The sequence below is a fragment of the Rhinatrema bivittatum genome, chromosome 7 (genome assembly GCF_901001135.1).
Source record: "Rhinatrema bivittatum chromosome 7, aRhiBiv1.1, whole genome shotgun sequence".
NCBI lineage: Eukaryota > Metazoa > Chordata > Amphibia > Gymnophiona > Rhinatrematidae > Rhinatrema > Rhinatrema bivittatum.
In genome coordinates, this window is record NC_042621.1 from 263410022 (window position 1) to 263433581 (window position 23560).

Sequence of the window (23560 nt, forward strand, 5' to 3'; positions counted from 1 at the left end):
ATGGCCTTATCTTCTCTAAGAGCCCCTTTAAACCCTCAGTCATCTAACAGTCCAACCGACTCCCTCACAGGTTTCTTGCTTCAGATATATTTTTAAAAGTTTTTATTATGAGTTTTTGCCTCTGTGGCCAACTTCATTTCAAATTCTCTCTTTGCCTGTCTTGTGACACCGTATGTGACACTGTATGTGACACCGTATCCTGTCATATATCTCTCTTTTTTCTTCCCCCAAATCAAACTCTTTTCTCAGAACATCAAAGAAAGCCACTCATGGTCATTCTATAGTTGCCCTAAAAATTTCCCATTTGCTGCCAATCGTTGAGTATGAAATGTAGCAATGGACATATGTGGATTATCTCTTAATATGGCATATACGATCCCAGAGGTATGTTCAGGTGCTTACATAACATGCAAAGTCTTAGCTGTATATGCAAAGATTGAATTGGACCTCAACATCCATCTCACCTTCAGCAAGGAGAGTGATAAAAACAAGAGAAGAGAGAGATCTATCCCCTCTACAGCTCCCACCTCCAACGATAACCAAGGCTGGTCATAGCTTCTCCTAAACCAAGCCAGTAGGCATGCAAGTCAGACAACCAGGTAGTATCCATGCAAACTCAGGAGTTTATTTAAGATATTTGCACTACAAGTTTGTGTTCATCATTTGAACTGAAAATTATCTAATTTTTTATTGGTGAACCCTGGTACCTGCAAGGTAAAAATAAAAAAAGAAGTTAATATTTAAAGTTCACTGAAAAACCTGGCAAGCAAAAAAAAAACAGTAGTTAATAGTGAAAGACAAACAGTTAAAGGAAATACACTTACTTGTTGAATATTTCACTTGAAGTTGTTAAAGGTGTTCCTGGAAAGAATTTAAGGAAATTATACTTGTTACTAAAATGCTTTCTTCAGTTTGGGTTCTTTAAAAAATAAAATCTATTGAATTTGAGTCAAGATATGTATTACTATGAATTAACACTTAAAGGCAATTTTTCAAAGTATTACACTTCCAAAAATTAGCATGTACGTGCTTAAGTAGCTACTATTCACGATTTCCATATTTTTTAAAAGTCACAAGTACACACATATATTCACTTTTGTGTATATATATATATATATATATATATATATCAACATATATATAGTAATGATGGCAGAAAAGGACCTGATGGCCTATCTATGCTGCACAGCAAGCTTCTTACGGTATATCTGCCACTCCATGTTTCTCTCAAGGGTATTAACTGCCGCTACGTGTAGTTACCCCCAAGCCTTATGATAAGAGTACTAATATTTATAATCAATCAAAACCAAGTAACTGTCAAACCCATAAATTACTGCTTGCAACATTTTTACTGGGTGAGGAACCTTCTTGATAATTCAGACAATGCTGCTTGATGTTCTTTGCTTTGGAACTTGGCCGTAGAAGCCATCCTGTGCTTTTTACCTTATGTCTTATTGATAATTCAGACAATGCTGCTGACATTCTTTGCTTTGGGATGCGAATAAAAAAGGGGTGATCTAGTGGTATTTTGGAAGTGAGCCAATAGTTAAATGCAAAAGTTGCTATTTTAAAAGACTTGCATGTACATTTTCCAATTTACCCATGCATATTTAAACCTTCTCATTATCAGATGTAAAAGTGCTAATAAACGTGTTTGTATAGGTGGTGGAAAATCTAAGTAAACTGGGGGAAGTTCAGGCTAAAGAACCAGGAGGGTCTCGATGGCCTGGAAAAGAACTGGGCAAACTGGTGAGCTAATTGGTATAACTGGTAATTTCCTCAACGTGAGCATCTTATAAAATTGGCAGACTTACACATGGAAATCAGGACTAACGTGAATAATTAAGTACTAGTTTACCTTTACACGTAAAATATGTACACGTATGTGTTTAAAATTAGAGATGTGAATCGGAACCAGAATCGGTTCGGATTCCGGTTCCGATTCACATCGTGGGTTTTTTTTCGTCCGGCCTGATCGCGGTTTTCTTTATCGGCTGCGCCCAAGCCAATAAACAAAAAACCCACCCCAACCCTTTAAAACTAATCCCTTAGCTTCCCCCACCCTCCCGACCCCCCAAAAAACATTTTACAGGTACCTGGTGGTCCAGTGGGGGTCCCGGGAGCGATCTCCCGCTCTCGGGCCATCGGCTGCCATTAATAAAAATGGCGCCGATGGCCTTTGCCCTTACCATGTGACAGGGTATCCGTGCCATTCACCGGCCCCTGTCACATGTAGGGAGCACTGGATGGCAGGCGCTGATGACAATACAATTTTTTTCCCCATTAATATCGATACCTGATGTAGCCTTTGCAAAGTTATCACATTGTATTACCACTCTGACTGGCCCTCTTTGAACAGGCTGGCTCTAAATGTAAAGAAAACGGAAATCCTCTTGATGGCTAGGACTGACATGAGTGACTTTAAATCATCCTTCAGTTTTGAAGGTCAGATCATTCCCATTTCCACACATGCATGGAATCTAAGAATAATCATGGATTCTGCTCTTACGTGTTGCTTTAGATCAATTCCGTAATCAAAACTTTCTATTTTAAAATGCGCATTCTGCGGTCTGTGAAGCCTTTTCTTGGTATAGGGGACTTTCAGACAGTTATTCAAGCATTAATCATCTCATGCACAACTGCACTTTTGAAGAAATCATGGAATACATGTCCGACAGGGAAATCCGATATGCAAATGCAGCTGAATCAGTCAAGCCATGGATTTCAGGAAAGGGTTTTTGTGTGTGTGTATGAAACGTTGAGGGTGAAGTGTAGATAGTGTGAAAGATAAAAATATTTATCTGCTCCAGTGCCCTGCTTTTGCTCTGAGTCTATGAGGACTGTTGGTGGCAGGTAGACGTATGCCCCAATGCTCCTGGCACTGATTGGCCCAACGTGAGGAAGGCCCAGTGTCTGTAGGGCCTTGGGGGGGGAGAGACTGGGTAACATGGCCACAGCGTGTTTTTTTTAAATTTTTGGAGGCCTGCAGAGGGGCTCCCGGTGGCCAAAAGGAGACAGGCCATATGATTCAGAGGCTGGAGCAAGTGGCCAGTAAGACTGCCGCAGCCACTCCAGGACTCCCGATGCTGCTGTTGAGACCACATATTTTTTTTAATTTAAAAAAACAGCCCTTTCACACTGCATCCACATGTCCCCGGCTTTCTGCATTGGGGCTTTTGGGGTATCTGCATGGGTATTTGCTCTTTCGCAGGTTTTTTTGCGCCTATCTCATCTGCATGCCGTTCCTTTATTACATCCTGTGGAGCCGCCTGTTTCTGCCGTGCATGCTTAAAAAATTATGCGCAGAAAAACAGCACTGATTTCAGTGTGGGCCTTATTGCATCGGCCCCTATATGTCTCCTTTTCGTAACATCATAACTGAGTTTGTGGAGTTTTCCAAAATGTATGCTGATGACATCCAACTCCTTTTATCAATAGGGGATTGTATGTCTACCTTGCTGGAACTGCTTCCTTGTTGTCTGCAGGCTATAAACCTAAGAATGAGGCATAAAATCTCTTCTAAGACCAAGAGATTTTGGGTCGCTCGATCTCCAGTTTCTGAGTTGGGTTCTCATATGGTGACTGAAGGAATCTCTGTTCCAGTTTTGGAAACTATTAGAGACGTAGGGGTCTTATTTGATTTTGCTTTCTCTCTTAGGCAACAGATAATGGCAGTTAATAGAGAAGGGTTTTTCAAGCACAGGATAACTATGTTTGAAATTTATGCTAAAACAGATTTTCATGCTATTATTCAAACACTGATTTATGTATTTAAAAGAATTTTAGTTGTATTAATTGATATTGGTTTTAAAATTCTATTGGATTGCTGTTTTAATTGATATTAATGATTTCGAAAATTTATGAATGATATTCTGTAAACTGCATTGATTTTGTTAACCGTTGTATATCAAATTTAATAAGCATAAACATTTGTTTTAACATCTGTAGATAATTCCAATTCTTTTTATTTAGGCCTTCCCAAATGTCAGCAAAAGGTCTTGCACATGTTATCAAATGCTGCTGTATGACTTGTTTCAGGGCATTCCATTCTGGATCTTTTCTCACCAGTTTTGATGGAATTATATTGGCTGTCTGTCGATATTGAATATATCTGGTTAAGTCCAAAGTTATACGGCTAACTACAGCTGAATAACTTTATACATAACCGGCGATATTCAAAAAGAACATCTGGTTATGTTTAAAGTTATCCAGCTATGGTTAGTCAGATAACTTTAAGCAAGTATATTCAGCGGGATGTTTATCCCGCTGAATATATGGGACAAGTTATCCGGCTACCTGTAGCCGGATAACTTGTCCATTAAATGTCCTACTGAATATGAACCCCCTTATGTCTAGCTAAATGGTGCTGAATACTGACCATTTAGTCTAACTCTCTATTTTTATCTTTAAACTATTTATTTATTTAAGAAATGTATAACCCGCCTATCTACTATTCTAGGCGGTAACAAATTAAAACATTTATAAAGAATTAGACAAAACCAAAAACTCAACAATATAAAATTCTGCTCTTCTAATTACATTTAAACTCAACAGATAGAGAATATCAGACTCAGTATGGGCTTTCATCTTTGGACTAATATTCTCAAAGATGAGAGGATTTAGGGCCAAATGATTGTGCAAATAATATCATCTTTAACTTTTTTCTGGAAAAAAAACTAGTTACCAACCCACACTAGGATATTGCCTCCTGTGCCTTTTTAATTTCCTAAGAAGTCTCTCATAAGGGACTTTATTAAATGTCATTTGAAAATCCGGATCCATTATATTGACCAGCTCACCCTTATTTACACCTTCAAAAAACTAATAGAGTGTTAAACACGACTTTCCATTACCTGTCTATTACCATGTTGGCTTTTCCCCTTTAAGTTGTGTCTATCCATATGCCCAGCATTGAGATCAGGCTTTCTAATTTATAGTTTCCTCGATCATCCCTGGAGCTCTTTTTAAAAATGTGCATCACATTGGACATCTTCTAGTCTTCCGGCACCATGACTGATTTTAATGATAGTTTGCAGATTGCTAGTAACAGGTTTTTAATTTCATATCTGAGTTCTTCTATTCCTCTGCTGTGAATACTGTCCGGTCCTGGTGATTTGTAAATCTTTAGTTTGTTAAGTTGCTCTCTTACATCTTCCAGTTTCAGTTATTTGCTTCAGTTCCTCTAAATCATCAACTTCAAAGTTTCCTTCTTGTATGGGTATCTTCCCAACGTCCTCCTCAGTAAAGACCGAAGCAAAGAACTCATTTAGTGTTTCTGCTGCGGCTCTGTCCTTCCTGATTTCCCCCTTACCCCCCCCCTTGTCATTTGGTGGTCCAGCTGACTCCCTCACAGACTTCTTGCTTTTGATATTCTTGAAAAGGGTTATATTATTAGTTTTTGCTATTTAGTTTAATTTCCTTTGTCAGACTTATTATTCCAAAGTGGATCCAGAATCCCAAAAACAGATATAACTTTGCTGGCATTTTTGTGGTGAAAATATAGCATTATTTGCAAATCTCTTTCTATATAGTCCATAACAAACATTACTTTTGGGAAATCTGTGAATGTGTAGTTTCTTCAACAATGAGCTCCCAGTCAGAACCCTCTCTACTTTGGGAGTAGTTTGGGATTTCCTCCTGCGATGGCTTTAACTGATGGGATGGATCATGGATGCATCATTTCCTGTCGCATGCCATTTTTTGAAATGTTGGAACATGAAGCAAATAAGTTTCAGTGACTAAGGAAGGACTAACAAGCCTGAAATTCAGCCCCGTGTCAGGCTCAAGAAAGGTATCCTGCAAAACTCAGACATTTCAAGGCAATGATTGTGCCCAGGAACGTGCAACGCAGTGAAGATAAGTTTACTCTTTGAATTCTCTTAGAGACATTTTCAAATTGTGCTTTTTTATTTGCAACAAAAAAGAAAAATATGAATTGATTGGTTTAAGACCTATGATTAAATATAAGGCTGAGAGCACAATTTTGTGAATAACATTAATCGATGTCTGTTATGACAGTCACATTGTATTTTTTTTAAATGTGGATATTGTGAGGTGAAGAGGACTATATAGTGCATAGTCTATTTATGTCCATTTATCTTTGAGATCAAGATTAAGGAAGACATTAATTTGGATTATGATGGTATATATACAGTGTATGCATGTGTATAGAGAGAGAAATGTGTGTGTGTGTATATATATTTATAGATATAGACATATGCATAGATATATTTTTGTAATCCCTGTTAGGTGTACATAAAATAAAAACCAAATGTTGAGGGGTTCTGATCCCTCCTGGCACTGGTCTGTGGGTTCAATAAAATGTCATAACGTGATGTAATGGACCAGGCTCCAGAGGTCTTCTCAGTGACTGTTCTTATTGAACAGGGAAACCCTTTCCTCTCTGTGCCTTGAATTAACTTTCCTCTGGATGAAATGGCTGCATCTTCAGTTACAACCCCATTCACTGTCAATCCTCTGCTTTAGGTGAACCCAAACCCTGGGACATGATCCCGTCCACAGTTTGGATGGGGGGGGGGGGGGCTCCAATGATGCCAATTTTTTTAGAACCAAAACAGTGGTATTTAAGTCCTTCCACAGGCTTTCATAGTAAAGAACTTCATACAGTTAAGTAGCAAAATAAATCACTTTAGCAGTGCCAACTCCTCAGCATAAGGAATTCCTTTCTAATAAAAATCTAACACAGTTCTACTGAGAAAATCAGTCACTTGCTCGTTTCTGAGGCCGAGAAGAAGTTAGGCCTTACACCTTACCATTTTAGATGTACTCTCTCCGTGAAGGAAAAAAATTACTTCCCTGGGTTTCTGCAGCAGGAAGCACAAAACACAATAAACAGTCTGGCAAAATATGCCAAGCCAAAAGAGCCCTCACAAACAGCAAGTCTATGACATCACCCAGCTTAAAGACACATGTTCCCACCAGTGAATCAATGGCAAAACATTGCTTTACATGCATCAGGGATAAGTGAAAATTAAACAGATGCTAAGCATAGGCCACATAGACCTAAAGGTCACACTTTTGAGACCAGGACCACATATTGAAGGGATGTAACCTAATCCAGACATCAACGAGCACACAAAGGCTTGAAATAAAACCACCGTAACAGATTCTTTCGGTCCCTAACCCAATAAATCAATGGCTGGTGTTACACGATACAGGAGAGAGTTCAGTTTTCTTACTGCAATGCTGAGGAGGTGGTATGCCCCGTGAAAGGAGAGTTACTGTTATTTGTGGCTGTGGTTCAACCTTTGTGTTCAAATTAAGTAGCCCAGGAAAAAGAATGTACAACTTACTTAATAGTACACTCCAAAAAGCAGTTTAGTATTTAATTGAGAAAAAAAAACATCTGTACAAAACAAGAATGCCTACTCTATTTAGTAGCTGTAGCTCACTTGCAGGGCAGACCAGAAGTGAAACTGAAAGCAGCAAACAGGGAGAGAGAATTAAAAAAAGGTCTTATGAGATCAACTCAACTCCAGTCCAACCTCAAGCAGTAAATTTGAAACACAGAAGGAGGGAAAAACATTTTAACATTACCTTATTTTACATAACTGTACATTAGTTCAAACAAACATAAGAAACATGCCCTCCCTTTCTATACTCTTAGGAGCTGATGTTCCCAACATTTCCATTCTCAGCAATTCCGCACATTTGCTGTCCATTATTACGCTGGTCCCAATTCATTGTGCAGGGCCAAAAAATGATCTCTGGACAAAGAGTTAATATATTTGCCACCATATTCTCTATGAGGCAGTATTTCAGTTTAACCATTCCCTTTACGCACAAGTTCTCATATAATATTTTTTATGTCCACATGTTTCATGTTTGGCCTGAGCCATTTTTTTACACCCTTGGTTGTCTTCATAAAGCCTTACTGGTGTCAGTTGATTGATCTCAAAGTCCAAAAATAACTTTGTGTGATGGGGCTTTGCCAGTCACTAGATTTGTTCCCATGTATATTTTTCCATCATGGTGGTGGGAAAGGTTTGCAGATTTTTGAACTCTCCCATAACCAAAACCCCACCTTTTTGGGGTGAAAGGTTTCTTGGGGTATATAAATTCCTTGGAGCAAGCTCAGTTCTTTAGTGAGCTGAAGAGAGATTGGAGAGTAGGTTGGAGAGCTGGAGATTCCTTCAGGATTTCAAAAAGGCAATTCAAGCATTCTAGCAGGAGTTCTGAGGAAAGAGATTTGAGAAAATATTTTGAATGCCTGGCCAACACCAGAGGGAAGGGCATATACTCGGTATCCAAAGGACTAGGCCAAAGATCTTTTTGCCCAGGCAACTAGAAATAGGTTGAGCAAAGAGAAAGGACTATGACATTTGAGCCAAGAACTCAAGAGAGTTGAAGATTTTGGCAGTTGGACTATAAATTGAGATTTGTTGACCCACATTTATGATTTTTGTATTTTGGCTTCACCTGTTGTACTTGAAGAATTTTTTTTATTTTTTTGACAGCTACATGCTGGGACCTCATTCCAGCTATTCAACCTTCAAGCATGAGAGATGTTTTCTTATGTATAATCATGCAAGATAGCTTAGAATGAAATAAACATCTAGTATGGGCAAACTATCTATCATCCTCATTGATATTTTATTTATTTATTTAGTTAAGTGTTTTTTTATACCAATAACTGTATTCACATCGTATCGGTTTACATAGAACGTATAATAATGATAGAGAAAATACATTGAACAATTTGGTTACATGGCAAACAGAACAAGAATAACTTTATATGCAGAGTGAACATAACTGTTGATATAAGTATATATATATATATCTAACTAGATAAATGAAGCTTGACCGACGTGCCGCAAATGCGCAGTAGAGAACAGCTCTACTGCGCATGTGCGGCACAGAGAACTCTGAGCAACAGAGGGGAGGAGGAAAGGGCAGGGAGCTGCCGCGCCGATATGTTAACAGCCTGAGCCCATCCCTCCTCCACCGCCGGGGTGGGGGGGGGGGAGGAGGGAGGGACGGCCGGACCATCACGAACAGGGACAGGAGGAGGAAAGAAGAGTCATCAGCAAATGCAGTAGAGACCCACGTGCTGCGAAGGGGCCTTGCTCCTTACCTCCAGCTGAACAGATTAGAAGCAGGAGCACAGAGAAGACAATGGAACGGAGAAGATCTGAGTCAGCCCGCCCCCTGCCCCCTGAGTCCCGCAGATAAGGAGAAGCCAAGTAAACATTCAGCAACTTCAGGCGGGGGGAGGGGAAGCAGTGCTATCAACCGGGGGGGGGGGGGGGGTCTCAGCCACCAGGGGAAGAGTTTACATGGGCATCCCTCCACCCCCACTCCCCACAAAGCAGAGCAACAAAAGTGAAAGCCAGAGCCCTGCTCCCTCCTCCCTCTCAAGTCACTGAGCGGATTTCTTAAAGGCACAGGTCTCCCAGAAAGAGAGCAAAGCAAGCCTTTACTTTGATGGAGCTCCAGCACTGCTCTCTGCATCAGTGGCAGAGGGGAAGAAAATTAGAAACAAAAAGTTTCCAATAAGGGCCAAGAGTAACAGATAGACTGCCGTGCCACAAGGGAAGGAGTGAGTCACATAGCGTAGTGACTGAGAGGGGAGGGGAGGAGAGTGAGGGATGGGATTGGGAGAGGGTGGGGAGTGACTGAGGAGGGGAGGGAGTGAGAATGAGGGAAGGGGAGGTGAGAGTGAAGGAAGGGGGTTTCAGTGAGAGGGGAGGGAGGCAGTGGGAGAAAGAGGGTGAATAAGACTGAGGGAAAGGAGTTTGAGTGGGGGTAGGGGAGGGAAGGGAGGTGAGTGGAGGAAGGGGGGTGAGTGACCGAGGGGAAGGAGGATGAGTGACCAAGGTGAATGAGAGAGGGGAAGGGGGAGTGAGGGAGAAGAAATGAGGAAGAGTGCCGTTTCCGAAAACCAATCCGAAAAAAAATGTTTTAATGTAGCCCGTTGTTACGGGCTTAACGGCTTGTATATATATATTGGGTACAATATACAATGTTTGGATAAAAATTAGGTAATAAGGCATGTTTAGAGATAGGTTATATATTATTGAAACTAAAGAAAGGTGCTTGATGTTATATGCAGAGTGAAACATAACTGAGGATAAAGGCATATATATATATTGTACACTATATACAATGTTTGGTTAAAGATTATGGTAACAGGCATGCTTAAAGTGTGATATATATCATTAAAACTAGCGAGTAGATGACTGTTGAAATAAAATATGTGTAAAGGAAAATGGCTTTGTGACTAGGCATGTTCAGAGAGCATTTTATTACTTTAAAGTAGTTTATAACTTTAAAATAGAGTATAAGTGGCTGGGGGTAATGGTAGGTATTATGGATAGGCTAGCTTGAAAAGCTAGCCTATCCATAATACCTACCAAATTACCCTGCATACCAAATTAATAATACCTACCAAATTACCCTGCATACCAAATTAAAAAAAAAATTGAAGTTTTCAATTTTTTTTTTAATTTGTGTATGCAGGGTTCAATGCATAGGTCGGGAGGCATAGAGTTCCAGTTGATGGGTCCTGCTATTGAGAGTGCTCCGTCCCTAGTGGAGGTTCGTTGTGTAGTTTTAGGAGAGGGGATGTGGAGGGTTCCTTTATAGGCAGATCTGGTTGGTCTGTTGGAGGTATTGAAGTGGAAAGAGTTATTTAGCCATGTGATTTTCTGGTTGTGTAAGGTTTTGTGTATTAGGGAGAGTGTTTTGTCAAGAATTCTAGATGACATCGGGAGTCAGTGCAGGTCTCTTAGGATGGGTGTGATGTGGTCTTTTCTACGGGTATTGGTGAGTATTCTGGCAGTGGCATTCTGTAATAGCTAGCTGGAGGGCTTTGGTGGTGGAGGTGGGGAGGCCTAGTAGGAGAGAATTACAGTAGTCTATCTTGGCGAAGATTAAGGTTTGAAGAACGGTATGGAAATCATGGGCATGTAGGAGTGGCCTAATTTTGTTTAACACATGAAGTTTAAAATAGCATTCCTTTAAAGTTGATTTTATGAATGTTTTAAGGTTCATCTGGTTGTCAATAGTAACACCCAGGTTGCTACTTGTTGAGTGAGGGGGGTAGGGAGGGGTGACGTGCTATTAAGTGTGGGTTGATGTGTGGTGGGATTGTGGGAAATAATAAGGAATTCAGTTTTGTTGGTGTTGAGTGCCAAGTTGAGATTAGATAGGAGGTGGTTGATCGAGTTGATGCAGTTGTTATAGACTCTTAATGAATTGTCTAGTGAATCAGTGATGGGGATAAATAAATTGGACATCGTCCGCGTATATAAAGTAAACGATGCCTAAGTTGGTTAGAGGTGGCAGAGGGGTAGCAGGTAGATGTTGAAGAGGGTGGAGGAGAGGGCAGAGCCTTGGGGTACACCACAGGTAAGTTTAATGGGGTCAGATTCGCTATTGCTTAATTTGACCTTGAAATATCTTTCAAGGTATGATTTGAACCAAAGATGGGCAGTTCCAGATATGCCTATGTTAGAAATGTTGTTTAGAAGGATCTTTTGACTGACGGTGTCAAAGGCAGAGGAGATGTCAAGCATCGCTAGGAGGAAGGCTTGACCATTATCTATGTCTTTGAGAATGGTGTCTGTGAGGGACAACAGGAGTGTTTCTGTACTGAAAAATTTACGGAAACCAAACTGAGATGGGGATAGAATGTTGGGTGTGTCTAGGTAATCAGTGAGGTGGAGGTTGACTACCTTTTCGGTGATTTTGGCTAATAGAGGTAAGTTTGAGATTGGGCGATAGTTAGTTTGTTCTGATGGGTCAAGATTGGGTTATTTTAGGATGGGTTTCACAATTGCTTGTTTGAGGGAGGTGGGGAATACACCATGTGTGATGGAACAATTGATAATCTCTGCGAGGGTTGAGGCTATTGTGTTGGGGATGGTTTGTAGCATTTTGGAGGGGATGTTGACTAGGGGGTGTTTGGAGGGTTTGATTTTCTTTAATAGGGATTCAATTTCTAAAGCCGATGTGGTTTCAAGGTGTTCAAGGTTGGCAGTGGTTTTGGAGAGGGGGTCATGGTGAAGTCTGTGTCAGGGGGAAAATTTGCTGTTCGATTGGCGACTTTGTTATGGAAGAAGGAGGTTAGGTTGTCACATTTGCTTTTGGAGTCTAAGGATGGGCTGTGTGTGGGGGAAGGTTCAGTGAGATTTGATATCAGAGTGAATAGGACCTTGGAATTGTACTGATAGTCGTGAATTATGCATGCATGGAAATTACGTTTTGTTTTTAGGATGGTAGTCCTGTATTCGTGCATGGAAATTTTGTATGATGCGAGTAAAGAGGGGGGATGGGTGCTTCCTCCATTTTCTTTCCTTTATTCTCAGGTTGTTTTTGAGTTTCTTGAGTTCTGGTGTGAACCATGCTTTTTTATTGCTGTGGGATGGGTTTACATTTATTGTTTTTAGTGGGCAGATTGGGCAGATTTTGTCTGCAATGTCTTTGGTGGTGTCGTTCCAAGAGGAGATAACTGATTCTGGGTTAGTGAGATCAATCTTGTTTAAGATGTTAGAGCATGATGCGATAAGGTCTTCTCCGGAGCAGGGTTTGCGAAATTGGAAAGAGTGCGTGGGGGGTGTTGGTTTCATTATAGAGAGGGTGGTGTTTATGAGGGCATGGTTGGACCAGGGTACTGGGGGGCAGGTGGGGGTATCGGTGGTGGCTATGCTGGAATTCGTAAAAATGAGATCAAGTGTGTGTCTTGCTTTATGGGTTGGGAGGTTCATGACTTGCTTGTATCCCATGGCGTCAAGGGATAAGAGGAATGCTTTTCAGGAGGGGGAAGGTGGGCAGGAGTTGACATGTAGATTGAAGTCGCCGAGTATGATGGAGGGTGTGTTGAGATCCATGTTGTCTGCAAAGAATTCAATTTTCCTGTTGCTTTCATCTGAGTTTTGGAATACTGGCTTGGATCATTTCATTTAAGCTGCAGTAAAGACTTTGATTTAATCTCTAACTTGAACTTCAGTTTGATTTTTGCCTATTACTTCCGGTGCTCTGACTGAATGGAGGGACCCTGGTAGGAGCATTGGCTGCATCCTCGGATTCCCTTAGTCTCTACTGTAACATTGTTGTACCAAGTGGAGGTTTTACATATAGCAAGTGATCCTCTGATAGTTATAATACTGACCATACCAGGGGCCCTGAAAAACTATCTTTCTCTCCATCTGAACTTGGACCTGGACCTTAAACACCTAAACTGGGCATGGTTACACTTATATAGACATGCAAGTTTCCTGACAGCTTACTCTGCAGCACAGTACTCTGCCTCTGTTGAAGACAAAAGCTACATCTGTCTGCTTCTTGCTCAACCTTTGTGAAAGAAAACTTATCTTCTTGTTGATTTTCTGTCCGTCCTGTCTCCTCCCCCATGTGCATCCATATAGCCAGCTAGGAATCAACTCTCAGTGGCTGGTAACTCCAATTTTAAGTTCATTTCCCCTTTCAGGTACTGTCCCAGCCTTTCTACTGCTCTCCAGTCCTTCTGCATATTTTTCTTGTAGGTCATTATCACTGGCAGCTATGCATGCCTCTGCTTGCATATCAGTGTCTTCAGCCTCTTGCTCAGCAACCCCTTCTTGTTCTCTTACTGGGTTGAGCCATGTGCTGCTGGTAGATCTTGCTTTTGTTATTTGAGATTCAAGACTTAGTGATTCATTCTGGTTCATTCTTTCTTTTTCATCAAATTAGGCCATACTGCCTATTTATACTTCTTTTGTTTTGAGATCCAGGATTCTATAATGATTAGTTCCTACTGCACATCCCAATATGATTCCCAATTCACTCCTGTATTGCTGTTTGTTTCTCTTTTCTTTGGGAATATATACATATAAGTTTTGCAGCCAAACACTCTGAGATGAGACAAATTAGGCTTGTGTCCATTCCTCAGTTCATAAGGTATTTTGTCGTCACCCTTGGTTAGTAGGTAACGCTATAAATAGGTGGCAACATGGATTGCTTCGCCCCAGAGGTCATCAGATAACTGCATCCAACAGTAGATATCTAGTCATATTTAGCAAGCTCTGATTCTTTCTTTCTGCCTGTCCATTCTGCTCAGGGCTATATAGCTTATAGTCTTTTCATGGTTTATACCTTTTTCTGTTAGAAATTCCTTTGTTTTTTTGCTACAGAATTCCCTTCCATTGTCCATTCTAAATCTCTTAATTTTTCTCTGAAATTTATTTGAACATAGGCACAGTAATGTTTTTAACTTTTCAAAAACCTCATTTTTATTTGACAACAGATAGGTGTAAGTGTACTTTGAATAGTTGTTTACAAAAATAAGAAAATAGCTCTTGCCACCCTTTGTTTTCACTGCATGGAGGTCACAAACATCTGCAAAAACCAGATCCAACCTTTCTTTTTACTTTCCTGTGCTTATAGAATATAAAAAGAGCTTCTTTTTGTTTTTCCTCTGAAACAATATTCACAGGGCATGCCTTTATCTTTGCAGTTGCAAAGCCCAAGCCCATCTGCAAGCTCCTCTCTTCTGATCTTGTTTAGGTATTCATATTAACATGCCCACAGAGTCTGTGCCATAAATTGATCCCTCTGTTTCAATGTCACTGTGATGGCTCACCGTCCGTGAGGCCTCGAACGCTGGTCTTCCGTCTCCAGTTCTCTGTCGCCACCAGTTGCCCCGGTTCCTGGAGTCTGGTGTGTTCAAGTAACGCCCTGAGCCTGTGCCTCGGCTGGCCCTGGTTTTGCTGGGCTGCTGGGTTCCCTTTAGGCAGGGTTGGGGGTAAGCAGTTCCCCCAATCCCCAGAGACAACACAGAGAGAGGGATAGTTCCTTCAAAGCAGTTTAATAACTAACAACTGGATGCATTACATGGGGTTTGTCCCCTCCCCCTCCAGCCCTCTGATTCCCTTACAGGCAGTGCTAGTTCAGAGCACTCATTTACCTCCTCTGTTCAGCACTATTACAAGCCCCAACCCCGCAGGCCCCTTTAGGGTAAAGAGTATACTTCACCCAGCCACCTGGATTACTCCGTATCCATGCCTGAACTGGAGGACTCCTCCATCCCTGAACCTACCTCCATCTCCTCCCCCTCTGACTCTGAAGAGCTGGCTTTTTGTGGCCAGTCCCACCAAGGGGGCACGCCCTCTTCCTCCACCTCCATGGACTCATCGGTGTCTGCCTCATTAACCTCTATGCTTGCCACCTGTTCGCCTTCAGGCTTTCCTTCCCTGTCTGGTGGTGTTTCAGGGAAGCTGGGATTTGTAGTTCTTCTCTTCCCCTGCGCCCCCTGCTGTCTGGCTCTGGTACTCTTGTTGCACTTATGGTAGCTTGTCAGCTCCTGCCTGCGGCCGGGCTGCGCTACATCACAGTCACCAAGCCTCAAATCTACTGCATTTTTCCTCAGGTTGAAATAGTTCAAGCAAGCTTGCACTGGTCTTTTTACCTTTAGCAAAATTTCCCCATTGCTCTCTATTATTTATTTATTATTTTATTTATTTATTATTTTTATACACCGACATTCGATCTCAATCAAGATATCACACCGGTTTACATTCAGGTACTGTAGGTATTTCTCAATCCCCAGAGGGCTTACAATCTAAGTTTTTGTACCTGAGGCAATGGAGGTAAAGTGACTTGCCCAAAGTCACAAGGAGCAACAACCTCTTTCCATAACATAATATTTAGATAATTCACATCCAGTTCAGGAGACCAATAAGCATCCATAAACTCACCAGTTCTACCTTTCCCCTCATCAATCAAACAATTTATCTGGATTTCCTTTTTCTGCTTCAACAGATCTTCCATCTGATAGACAAATCTCTGCTCTGAATAATTTGTCTAAACAAGTAAATGCACTTTAATTGCACACCTATTTATATGAGGCACCTGAATCTAGATAGTATTTATGCTTGCAATCTTCATTTGAGTTGTTTGCTATCTTCAATAAATATTTGTCTGCAAACATCATTATCAACAGTTTTTCTTTGATCTGTGTTTCTGCCTTACAGCAGTTTGGAGGCTTCCCCTCCCCTTTCTCTTCTTCAAAAGGTTTTGTTTTCCTGCTAGAAGAAGCATTTTTAACATTGACTTTGTTTAATTTACAATGCCTTTCTATATGACCTCTCTTCTTATTTAGATAACACACAACACTTCTTGTTTCTGCTTTAAAATCATTTTGATCCCTTTCTGAATGTTTCTATTCTTGTAGTTTCCTATATGTTTCAAGTTGTGCTAGTGCCTGTTTTGGTGACATTGCACACTGAACTCTAAATAGTCCCATAATGTTTCCATAGTTCTTAAGCAGTGAATGGAGTATAACCTCCTTTATAAGCCCATCTGGTAAACTGATATCATTATTATAAGAATTGTTTGCATTGATATGAATTCTGACATATCAGAGTCAGATTCCCGGAGGCCTCGGTCCCTCCCCCGGACCGCCCCCGGACGGCTCCGGGACCAACACCACGCCCATGGCCCCGGCCCCCTTCCCGGCCCTTTTTCAAAGCCTCGGGACATACGCGCGTCCTGGGGCTTGCGCCTACCACCAAGCCTATGCAAAATAGGCTTGGCATGCGCAGGAGAGTTTTTAAAGGGTTATGCACGTATATTATGCGCGTAAACCTTTGAAAATCTACCTCAATGTGTCCACAACAACTTAAGTGCAGCTGCTGTGAGCTAGTGCTGCCCCTTGTTGGTTAATCATTTGTATCTTATGCTGCTTTAATTGAGCCAGGTTTTTCTGAATTTATACTAAACCTAAACTTAACCCTGACACTAACTCTAACCTTAAAAACTGAAGCACCCAGGCTCAAATCCTGGTATGGTTGGATCAACTTTCCAGCCTTCTGAGCTATGTTGAAGAGATGTAATTAGGCAACAGCAATGTGCAATAAATGCTGAAAATGTTCTGAGATGCTTTGGTATCATTCTTATCAGATGAATGCGCAGAACAGAGCATCTAATAGAAATATAATTTTACGGTAACTTTTCACTGCCTTTTAATCCTTATTTACAAATGCACTAAGACGTCAATATTCAGAAAAGTGGTGAGTGGGCAACTATGTTCTCTCTAAGGATTGGGTTGCTGTGTGCAAATGTTTTTGGTGAGTACTGCTTTCTTTTTTTTTTAATTTTATTTTTAATGCAGTTTAACAAAATTCCAAGAAATCATCTTGTATAGAAATATGAGTTCTGTTACATTTGTATATAAGGTATAAGAAAAATCACAATTTTCAGAAATAAATGATCACTTAAACCCACATATTACAAAGGTAAAGAGGGGAGAAGCCTAGAATTTGAGCGTATATATACGGAAATAGTAAAAGTACGCCATTGAACATAAACCCCTTCTCTATATCACAGCTGATTTACTAGGAGGTCTCCATCAATACCCTTAACTGTTCTGGTTCTTGAAATACATATTTGGCATTCCTATAGCTTACAAGGCATCTACACGGGTATCGCAGGAAAAATTGTCGTCCTTTAGCCAATACATCAGGTCGTAATGCTAAAAACGTCTTCCTCCTACTCTGTGTAGCCCATGTGAGGTCTGGGAACACCCAGATCTTCTGCCCATAGAATAGCGATGTTCTTGCTCTAAAGAAGAATTTTAGTATATTATCTCTGTCCGATTGAAATGTAAATGTAACCAATAATGTTCAGACAAATTCAAATTCAAATCAATTTCCTTTATAAATGTTCCTTCTTTCATGTCGTCCTGCTGATCTTGATTTTCATTTTGGAGCCTTTTATTTCCCTGGGGCAAATAGAAAACTTTGCTCACTATAGGCACCGGCATTTTAAGTGACTGACGAACATAGTTCTTAAACAGTTCAGTCGGCACCATCTGTGATATAACAGGGAAATTTAGAATCCGCAAATTCAATAATGCATATAATTCACCAGATATTCCAATTTTTTACTATACATTGATTCAGACTGAATTAAATTGGTTTGCACTTTCTCTATTTTATTCAATCTTATTTCCACTTTTGCAATTCTTTGTTCTTGATGTTCTATCAAATCCGAGTTCTTCTTAAGAGTACTGTTTGTTTCCATTACAACACCCGTCAGCGTTATTACCGCTGCCTCTAGCCTCACTATCGCACTCCATAATGAATCCAAAGTAATATTAATTGATTTTGTAATCTTAGTCTTACCGCTCAGGGTGTTTGATGTATCCCCTTCGGGTCATGGACTCACTGCTTCGAGAGCTCCAGAAGATAATGTCCCAGACCTTCTGGGGTTGAAGTAAGTAAGTTTACCATCTGTTTAGAAGATGGCGTCCTCGCAGTGGCCTGTAACTCCTCTGCAATTCCAGAAATCTTTCCAATTCTCCTGGCTCTCTCTTCTTCAGTTAGCCACATTCCCATGCTCTCTGAGAGCCTCTCCGTTTCTGGAGTGTCTACATCCAAGACCGCTCCCGGAGGTGTAGGTGTTGCCGGCGCTCCCAGGGTTAAAGAGATTTCCTCTGCTATAGAAGGAGTGCCTCGCTCCAGGTGCTCCTCCACAGTGGCAGGCGCTCCGGGCATCTGAACAGGGGTCACCGAAAAATAGTCCTCAATTTTCTTCTGAACCATCTCAGACTGCTTGGATTGAGTAGGTTCTACTCCCTTCAGTTTAGCCTTATGCTTTGTATGAGGCATCGAGGCAATAAAGGAAAATTATTCTTCCAAGGTAAGAAATGCAAAAAAGCAAAAAATGCAAAAAACTTTTATGCAAAAAGCTTATCGATTTTATGCTCAAGCAGCCCAATCCTTAGTTAGTAGCAGCATGCACACTAACTTTCTCACATACAAATACACCCTAACACACTTGCATATTTACCCTCATACCCTTTCACACATATATATGCTCATTCACACAAACACACACACATGCACTCACTCCTCAGAGTCTCACATACATGCACACTCACTCAATTCTCCTCCTCTTCCATACATACACACATCTTGTAACTGCAAATCCTTCATTGCCAAACACTTTGAGAAGTAACACAAACCCCTAAAAAAAAAAAAAAGAAAGACATCTAGAAGCTTTTCATACTGTACCAGCACTATCTCAGGACTCAAACAGCAGCAGCCCTTATTTATGACACAGCAGCAAGGCAAATATTATAGCATGTCATAGAACACTAATACACCACCTGCTGGGCTTAACAGAACAAGCCGTACTGCTACAAAGCCCTACAGAAAAACAACATGCCAGCAGAAATACTGCACCTCAGTTACACATGCAAAACACAGACAGACCCTTACCTAACACATAATAAGGGACTACAAATTAGAAACAGAAACATGCAGACAAAAGTAAAATGGAAAGCCTGAGAAACCAAAATCTTAACAGTGGAATAATGAAGAAAGAACAAAATACAAATATGTAATGCACATTCCCAAAGATATATGCCAATCAGTAAAAATTCAAAATAATTTTTTTTTTGCCTTTGTTGTCTGGTCTTATTTTTTTTCCACATTCCCTTTCTCGGTCTTTTACCAATTCCTTTTACACAATCTCTTTTTTCCCCTGTGTCTTCACTCTCTACCTGTCTTCTTTCCTTCCTCTCTCAATGCACACTCAGGCTCTCATTCTCACACGCTGTCTCTCTCTCTCTCACACCCACATGCTCTTATTCTCATATGCTCTCTCATACATAAGCTCCCACTCTCACATGCTGTCTCACATTCAGGCTCTCTCTTACACACACAGGTTCTTGCATGCTCTCTTTCTCACATGTTCTCTCTCTCACATACACACAGGCTCTTGCATGCTCTCGCTCTCACTCTCATATGCTCTCTCTTAAACATACACACTGGCTCCCATTCTCACATGTCTCTCTCACACAAACACACAAGGCTCTCACTTTTACATGCTCTCTCTCTCTCTCTCATACATATACACCAGCAGTTCTCACATGCTGTCTCAAACACACACACAGACTCTCACTCTCACATTCTATCTCACACACAAAGGTTCTCTCTCACACATACACAACATACTGTCTCTTACACACACACAGCTCTCACTTTCATATGCTGGCTCTCTCTTACGTTGTCTCACTCACACACACATAGGCGCTAACTCTCACTTTCTGTCTCTTACACACACAGTGTCTCTCTACAGGGCCTCAGCCAGCCTTTCCCCTCTGGACCTCCTCTTCTTGGGCCATGTAAAATGGGTTATGATGCAGCTCTGCCTCAAACATTGCTCCTTTTCTGCACACGGGCCGATGAGCTTCCTCCTTCCTATCTGCACTGCTCCAGAAACCTTTTCTTCTGGGTCATGTGGGCAGGAAGGAGGTGGCCCTGGAGTTTTGGGGCCTCTTTCTTTCTTCATGCTGTGGTGGGATGTACGTCATCACGGCCCCCACCAGTCTCCTCACTTTGGGCTGTGTTGCAATGGGCTCCACCACAGCCTCGACGGTCTCCTTCTCATTTCGGGCCGTGGTGGGCCCCGCTGGTCTTCCTGCATGGGGGGGGGGGGGGGGTAAAATCTGTGTGTGGTCGTGAGAAAAGTTCACAGCTGCGCATGCACACAGCTTAGAGAGAACAGTGGTGGGAAAGTGATCCAGCTGATGAGCCAGATAACTTACGACATATTCAGCTGGACACGTTTCCCGCTGAATGTACTTATCTAATGTTGTTACCCAGACAACTTTAAACCTTACTGGTTATATTCTCAAGCCTTCCCCTGATGAGACACTCCCCAATTAGCAATGACTTTTACCCCCCTCCATAACCTTCCCTCCCCGCCTCGAACCTATAACCTCCACCTGCCATGGCCCCCTCTAGCCCCAGTCGTCTCCTCGGTTTGTTGCCTCCTCTACCACCTATCTAAAGGAACCGTTAAGATCAAACCACTTAGTTAATTTAGCCGATAAATTAGCTTTCCCTGCTAATCAATTGTTATAGTTGCCTGTTCGCATTTCTATTAGAAGCCTTATGTTAAACTAATTCTTTTTCTTTCAATTGTCCTGAATTGTGCTCCCTGTTCATTGTAACTTTCTTTCTTCTAATTATGGTTTCCCCTGGTTTTGCTGTAAACCGGTACGATAAGACCTGGTCTTGAGCATCGGTATATTAAAAGAATTTAAATAAATAAAATAAATTCTGAATGTACAAAGAGCAAAATAGGTGATTTAAGCAGATTATAAGTCAAAGAAGCTTTTGTGACAGGTTTAGCGGGGAAATCAGGCTTCAGCCTCGATCCCCCAGTCCCTCTAAACCCCCAAAATCTATGTGTGTTTGTGTGTGTGTGTGTGGGGGGGGGGGGGGGGTTGTCTTTTGTATATCCTTATGAATGTATTTTGCATTTGTATTTAGAGTTATCTAGTGTGTTATTTGTATATTTTGATTAAGACTTATAATTGTAATATATTTGCATTCATTTATAGTATATTAATTTTTTGGCTACATTCATAATATAGGGGATCAATGCAAGGAAGAAGGACACTAAAGTTCAGCAGTGTCCATAGAGCTCAAATACAAGCAAGCAGAGTTCAATTGTCAGCATCAAGCCAAAAAGGCAGCCTGATTTCCCCGTTAAGTCCGTCACAAAAGCTTCTTTGACTTACAATCTGCTTAAATGGTTTAACAGCAACAGTTTTTCTCGGACTGACTTTATCTTGCTCCCTTTAGAACTGGGCTACAAGTTTCTATAAATACTTTTCTTAAAGCATTGTTATGAAATTTCCTTACAACTCTGCCTTGGGGACTCAGCTCACTCATCCTGTTACTCTCTTAGCTTAGATGATTTTTCAACAACTTGTGGGTTCCCTCCCGACGCAGTCTCTTCGAAACAGGGCCCATGTCGGGGAGACCGTGAATCTATTGACATAATCTTTTTGGCTTGATGCTGACAATTGAACTCTCTGCTTGCTTGTATTTGAGCTCTATGGACACTGCTGAACTTTCGTGTCCTTCCTCCTTGCATTGATCCCCTATATTATGAATGTAGCCAAAAAATTAATATACTATAAATGAATGCAAATATATTACAATTATAAGTCTTAATCAAAATATACAAATAACACACTAGATAACTCTAAATACCAATGCAAAATACATTCATAAGCATATACAAAAGACAAAAAAAAACACAAAAAGGTTTCAGGGGGCTGGATGGGCTGGGGGATCGAGGCTAAAGGCCTGAAAACATTTTTTTAGAATATACTTAACCAGCTATAGCCAGTTAAGTATCACGATATCTGTTTACACGTTCCAGGATAACTTTAGGACTGGTCTGAGGTAGACCTTGAGTGATCTGGCTAAAGTTGTCAGAGAACATTGAATATCAGCTAATCTGAATAACACTCCTCTGTCCTGGAATGCTCCCGCCCTGCCCCTGACTTGTGCGGCTAAAAGGTCGATTTTAAAAGCGCTACGCGCACCAACGTCAAGTCATATGTGCGTGTCTCAGGCCGGCACACGCCGCGTGGCTTTTAAAAAGTGCACGAGTATGTGCCTATCTCCCGGTATGCACACAAATCAACACGTTTTAGAGGGGCGGAGCTTGGGCATGGTGTGGGTGGAGTATGGGCGGGGCTTGGGTGTTCCAGGAAGTTATCTTGAAATGTACGTGGAAGTATTTACACGCACAAGAGCGCCCAGGGTTCCCCTACCTTGTAACTTTACTTCTGCTATGGACGGTGTGTAAGTATTAAAATAAAAAAAAAACAAAACTAGGCAAGTCAGTGGGGTTTTAAGGGTCGGGGTTAAAAGGGTAAAACAGAGGCTAAATAAAATGGGGGGGGGGGGGGATAGGAAATCCAATCCATTAACTGGGCGAACTGGGAAGAAGGTCTATTGCATTGGCTTGCGTATCTAAAAAATCCCCCACACTTGCACGGTAGAGCCAGAATTTGCGTGCACATGCACACGTACATATAAAACTGTGCGCACGTGTACGTGCACACAGCCGATTTTATATCACACATGCATATACACGCTTATGTTATAAAATGGCCACGAGTCTGCATACATTACTATCCCCAGTTTTAGCTGGATAGCTGCTCGGCCAGATAAATCGGGGACAGCGAATCCAGTGGCATTTTCAAAACCTTCTATTTGTCCGGCTTAAGTCCTGAACTTAGCCGGACAAACACTTCGAATGTAGACCCTAGACTTCCCATTTTCTTCATAAGACAGTGACAGAGAAATAAAGAACAGTGTTGGTTGTAACGGTGGGCCGGCCGCAGGTCGGCCCCGTGACCAGCTGTACGCACCACTGGATGTCAACACTTCCCATTCCGCCAGGACACTGCCATGTCTGCCTCTCCAGCCCAGCCTTAGGTGCACGTGTGCGGGCTGCACACTGCCTTAAGTTGGCCCCACGGCAGGAAATGCTGGAGCAGCACTGATGAATAACGTTGGCACGGTGGGATACTTAAACCCCCGCCATGCCCCCAGCTGATGCCGTCGCAACAAGTCCTCCTGCTTTTTGCCTGCAGTGAGTGTGCTCAGCGCCTGCTCTGCCTTGCCCTCATACCAGCCCAACCTGTCTTGCTCTTGTTCCAGCCCAGCCAGCCTTGCCTTTACTTCTGCATCCCTTGTCCAGCCTTGTACCTGCTCTCTTCCTCCATGAATGCTTTTCGGACTGCCTT

General features: G+C 41.5%; 1 protein-coding gene and 1 long non-coding RNA gene across 2 annotated transcripts in view; one reads left to right on the forward strand and one right to left on the reverse strand.

Annotated features, from left to right (window-relative positions):
• Positions 1 to 23560, forward strand: part of SLIT1 (slit guidance ligand 1) — a 580546-nt gene that overhangs the window by 56791 nt on the left and 500195 nt on the right. The window lies entirely within an intron of this gene.
• LOC115095882 lies at positions 606 to 9209 on the reverse strand. The gene is made up of 3 exons (XR_003857900.1): positions 9095 to 9209; positions 825 to 861; positions 606 to 707 (listed from the first exon to the last, which is right to left on the reverse strand). It is a non-coding gene; the product is annotated as an uncharacterized LOC115095882 (long non-coding RNA).